This window comes from Pipistrellus hanaki (assembly GCF_964339955.1).
Source record: "Pipistrellus hanaki genome assembly, chromosome: 5".
Classification (NCBI taxonomy): Eukaryota; Metazoa; Chordata; class Mammalia; order Chiroptera; family Vespertilionidae; genus Pipistrellus; species Pipistrellus hanaki.
Genome location: NC_140507.1, coordinates 23207782 through 23213781, shown reverse-complemented (window position 1 = coordinate 23213781; position 6000 = coordinate 23207782).

The window sequence follows — 6000 nt, the reverse complement described above, 5'->3', positions numbered from 1 at the left end:
CAGTAGGGCTATTGATGGGAATCATTGAGAGGTAGGTCTCTTCTCTGGGAAGTGAGAAAGGTGATAGCTGGGAGAAGGGTGGATGAGCTTTCTATTATCTTGTAGAAGTGGCTGCTCAAAAGCTTTCAATAACTACAATTTGTTTATAATTTAAGTTTCAACTCCTCAGCAACTCCCCCATTCTTCCTTCACAGTGCATTTGGCTCCAGCCAAATTGTCAACTGAATTTTTCCCACCTCCACAAAAGCTTAGCTTCCATTTTTCAAGATTCTACTAGTCATCAAGGTATAATTACAACATTGTCTAGTTGGGATATTTTCCCTAACTCTCTCCTATTCCTCTACCGTAAACTCTGAAGACAGCCAGTTGAGGTCTTAATCAGGTTCCTTTATATATGTTTACCTCTCTTTTAGGGATGTTTACCAGCCTTTCTCTGCATAGAGCTCTCTCTAGATTTGTCTGATAAATTGTCTTGAGGGCTAGGACTGTTAACTTCTATTATTCTATATATATATCAAACATTCAGCAAATGTTTTTGAGTAAGTCTCTGGGTATATAGCTGTATATTTATTTTTCTAATGGTACAAAATACCATTAGGGCCCATCTGATGAAAATATGTTAAATATAGAGCATTTTGCTCATATGGTCAGTACAGGTGAATTTCTTTCACCATCCATTCTATAGAAGAGAAAAACAATAACTAATGTAAACATAGAGCTGGGCTTGTATTTCCTTTTTTTCTTTCTTTCTTTTTTTTAAATATTTTATTGATTTTTTTACAGAGAGGGAGAGAGATAGAGAGCTAGAAACGTCGATGAGAGAGAAACATCAACCAGCTGCCTCTTGCACACTCCCCACCGGGAATGTGCCCGCAACCAATGCACATGCTCTTGACCGGAACCAAACCCGGGACCCCTCAGTCTGCAGACCGACACTCTACCACTGAGCCAAACCGGTCTGGCTGGGCTTGTATTTCTTGATACCACAGTGAGAAGCGGTCTTTTTCTCACAAGAAAAAGACATATTGATACAGAATTTTTGCCTGGAACCCTATTCTTTGTCCACCGGAATCAAAGAATGAATCCATTGACAGAAAGTGGTATAGCATAGGTGGAGATTTATTGAAGAACAAGTACAGACTCCCACACGTGGGGAGAAGGAAGAGTCCCAGACTTCCATTAGGAGAGGGAAGAATCCCACTGAGTTTCCTTTCCTTATGGCTTATATAGGCTGAAGATCCTGGTGCCTTGATATCCCCTCTGATTGGTCACTATTCTCTTCTTAGACTGATCACTATAGTAACTCCTGGTCTCAGAGGTAGAACCTCACAAGGAACACCGGAGGGGAGAACCCCCTTCCTTCCCCATTGTTCCCCATATCCCTCTGCGCTTTCTTCTCTTCTGTCTGAATGAAGGATTTCCTTCTCTTTATTTTGCAAATATAGACCTACCTTGGCTACTTTCAGTTCCCTTGTCTTATGGAAATATACTGTTGTTGCTTCCTTGTCTTATGGAAATGTAACTACACTTGGCTTCTTTGTGTTAAGGAAATGTACCCTCTCCCAGTCATGGTCCTGTTTGTTTGTTTTTTTCATGGACTCCAATTCTAAAAAATCCCTAAACCTGCTTATATTTCCTTAAAATTCCTGCTTTAATATCTGGGTGGTAGATCAAAGGGAACTTATTACTAACTTTATTTGGGGAGTTGAGATTTAACAAGTGAAAAGAAAAAAGCAATGAAACTAAATTCACTTCCTGCTCCTGCATAAATGAGCAGGGTTACTCTGCATAAAGTTCTGTTTTTCTCTTTCAGGGCATCAAGTCTATGTACAAGTAAGAAACTGTGATAACACTGCCCCCTTCTGTTACTCTTGATTATTTTTACTGGTGCTTCTCAAGTCTAGTTTGATGATCCTGAGATGAATTTTCTATTTCCAAGAAATGCTTAAGGCAGAAAGACAAGCGATTATATAATTATTATATATTTATTATATATTTATTCAATGTGATTTTATTTTGTCAAGTTCTCCATTTTTGTAGTTAACTTGACCAATAAATTTTGTTGTGAAGTATTAGTTCAATTGCATTATAATTGGATATTATATTTCAGAAAATGGATAAAGTCAAGGATCATTAAAAAATTAACCAATTTTTTTATTTTATGTATGTCTAAGTAGTTACTTAATTTCTTCTAGTTACTAGAACTTCCCCTCGATGTTAAAGCATCAACAGTGGGTTGAGCTTTTTCATTTAGGACAGAACCTCTCAGATTGGGAGCAGTTAAAGAGCCGTGAAAGGTGTTTCTTCATTTATCAAAAGCCACTGCCACTTTCTGTGAATAGCACTATCTGTAAAATGACTTACCTCAGAACTTTTGAACAGCTTTGTTATTCTTATCTCCTTTTCTGTATGTATCTTTAAAGTAGTTATGGCCACATAGCACAGGGCTTTGAATCTATACATAACAGGGGAGCCAAATAACATATCTGGGCAAAGGATGGCATCCTTAGAAGGGTGACATCAGTTTTGTGTTGAATGAACTGAAATGAAAAGGCAGGAGGGAGAACATTAGCAAATTCATATAGTAATACTGTCACTAGTGTTGTGGGGTCGAACCCTGGGTTCAAAATAAGACCACTGGAGGCTGATGATTAATTAAAAAAGCAGGCAAGGATTTATTGAACTGGCCAGGACAGCTGCAAGAGCACCACACGCAGGTGGATTCCACACAACTGCACTGTTCCAGGTGTAGGCAAGTCTTTTTAAAGGCCTAAACAGCAAGAATTTTCCTTTGTTCCTAAATTTTAAAGACTGGGGACAGCCCACAGGGTTGGTTCCCAGTCACATCCCGATGGACATTGGAATGTGACCCTATTTTGCGATAGCCGATAACACAGAAACAGAGCTCAGTGGTTAGTCTCTAAAGGTTATCTACAGTTTCTATCCCTGAAGCTACTAAGTCAGTGAGAATCAATCTCCTGTGGTCCTGGTCCCAGGCAAGGGAAAATTGCCTTAGCCTCCTGGAAGCTGAGGCAAACATTGTGTTTAATCATGTGCATAGGAGTGAGACCAGAGAGGCCAAAACCCAAACAGCAGTCTTTACCAAAGTATGGTTGTCACTATATTTCAACTAGTACCTCCACAATGCATCCAAATCCTCACCAGTTTTTTTTCTTATTGATCATCCCTTAAGCCTAGTCTGAACCTCCAACATCTTTCTCTTATATCCCTATGATGTTATGCCTGGTTGCCCTATAACTAGTCTTGCTCTCCTACAATTCCTTCTCCCCCCAGCAGACAAAGTAAACTTTAAAAAACAAGCTAGAGCACATCAAATAACTTTAAGTGTATTAATAACTGAACTTTACACTTTAGAATGACATTTACACTCCTACCTGATGCATGAAGCCTCACTCTATCTGTGCAGTTTGGACTCTGTCTGCTTCTCAGACCTACACACTCATGTCTGCTCATTAGGCTCCAACTCCCTGGCTTTGGTTCCTTGAATAAGCTAAGTTTAGTCTGACCTCAGACATCTGAGCCTTTGTTCTTGCTATTCCATCTGCATAGTGTTAACAGAAAAGCAAACAAACAAAAAAAGCCAACATTGGAACCTGTAAAGAACTTTTGTGAGTTTTTTTGAGCCAAACTGTGGACATATGCTGCGAAGCAGAACCTCAATAGATTGAGATAATGCTCTGAAGAATGGCAGGTTACATTTCTATTTATACATTGCAATCAAAGGAGGGACATAGGTGGGTTACATAAAATTCATTGATGATTGATTAAGGGGGCGGGAAAAAGCAAAGCAGTGGGAAACCCCTGGGATTGGATAAAAAGTAAAATCATGGACACATACTTAGGTGAGTGTAGGAACAATTAACATGATAATGAAGGAATTTGTGGTATCTGTCTGGGCGCCCACCACATTAGGTTGTGCCCCAGGGGCTCCAGAAAAAAAAAAAAGGAAGTATAAGTTACCCAGACATCTCACAGATATGTTATCTTAGAGGCAAAAGGGTAAATGGGCTCAGTGAAGAAGATCTAAGTTGATCTTTGTCAGGGAAAATATTGGCTAGGACATGACTACCCACTATAACCTGTTTGTTGAATATTTAATTTTCAAACCATCTTTTGTGGTTATTTTAGATCTCTGAGTTTGCAAGACTGCCACCTAGGCTCCCCTGAGCTTGTCAGGTTAGCATGTGGCTAGTTTTGTTCACACTAGATTACAGTGGTTGGCAAACTCATTAGTCAACAGAGCCAAATATCAACAGTACAACGATTGAAATTTCTTTTGAGAGCCAAATTTTTAAAACTTCTTTTAACGCCACTTCTTCAAAATAGACTTGCCCAGGCCATGGTATTTTGTGGAAGAGCCACACTCAAGGGACCAAAGAGCCACATGTGGCTCACGAGCTGCAGTTTGCTGACCCTGGGCCTAGAACATTCTGGTCCCAGAATTTCACATGGTTGGCTTCTTGTCTCAGCTTACATATCCTTTCCTCAAAGAGTCCCAATCTGTCATACCTCATCTTCTTCTCTTTGTTTCCCCAACCCCAACTAGTTCTTTTTTTATTCATAGCCCATGTCACTATTTAAAATTATTTAAAATCTGTGTTCCTTGTCTAGAATGAAAGTTGCAAGAGGGCAGAACCTTGTATACCTTGTTCATCTCTGGGTCCCCAACATGTAGAGCTTACATCTGGCTAATGGTAAATGCTCAGTAATTACTTGTTACATATACGAATCTGGGTAAAAGATATAAAGAACAAGAGTGGGGCATATACAAATGGAAGAAAAGAGATAACTGAAGGAATTATGGTAGATATGAAGTGGATTGACTTAATTATTAGATGCCAGGAACCAATGGAAAGAAAGAATTCAAATGATGGGTTCTTACCTAGACAGTAGAAAAATGTCAGTGATGCCATTAATTCAGAGAAAAGTTAGTGGAATATAATGGATGGGAGTGGCCAATGTATATTTGGCTTTGGACTTGAATGACTTGAGTGTGATATGTTGGTAGGTCCATGTGAAGATGCCTTACAGGTATATAGAAATCACAAAGAGGCCAAGACCAAACATTTAGATTTTGGAGTCATTTTCATAATTGTTACATTGAGGCTGAGTCAAGTCAACAAGGGACCAGCATGTAAAGAGGGAAAAAGAGGCCTTTTAAAATGTGCAATTTTTTGCCCAAACATTCTTGTGTACTAAAACCATGCTGGAATAAGTGATAGCTAATAATTGAGGAGCAAGGGCTAAAGCTTCATAGGGCCAAAGATGCTAACATGACAATTTGGTAAGAAGAGAGTGTGTTATACAGACCAGGCATATGGTAACACTGCCATATGGTACCCTTTGATCTGCCCAGAACATCTCTCAGTGGGAAGCTCAGTGGGAACATATCAAAGGGAATCTGTGTAACTTCTCTGCTTCCTTCTCATAATCTGTAAGGGGTCCAGAGTGAGGATTGGCTAAGGTTAATGATGAAGCTCTACCCTTTGATTTAGGGCAGTGGTCAGCAAACTCATTAGTCAACAGAGCCAAATATCAATAGTACAATGATTGAAATTTCTTTTGAGAGCCAAATTTTTTAAATTTAAACTTCTTCTAACGCCATTTCTTCAAAATTAGACTCGCCCAGGCCGTGGTATTTTGTGGAAGAGCCACACTCAAGGGGCCAAAGAGCCGCATGTGGCTCGTGAGCCACAGTTTGTTAATCACGGATTAGGGGACAAAAAAATCTAAAGTGGTTTTGGAAAAAATGCATTACAAAGCGACATTTTGCCCTGCCAGGATGGCTCAGTGGTTGAGCATTGAGCTATTAACCGGGAGGTCACAGTTCAATTCCTGGTCATGTCAGGGCACATGCCCAGGTTGTGGGCTCAATCCCCAGTGGGAGACATGCAGGGGGCAGCCAATCAATGATTCTCATTATTGATGTTTCTATCTATCTCTCCCTCTCCCTACCTTTCTAAAATATATATATATATA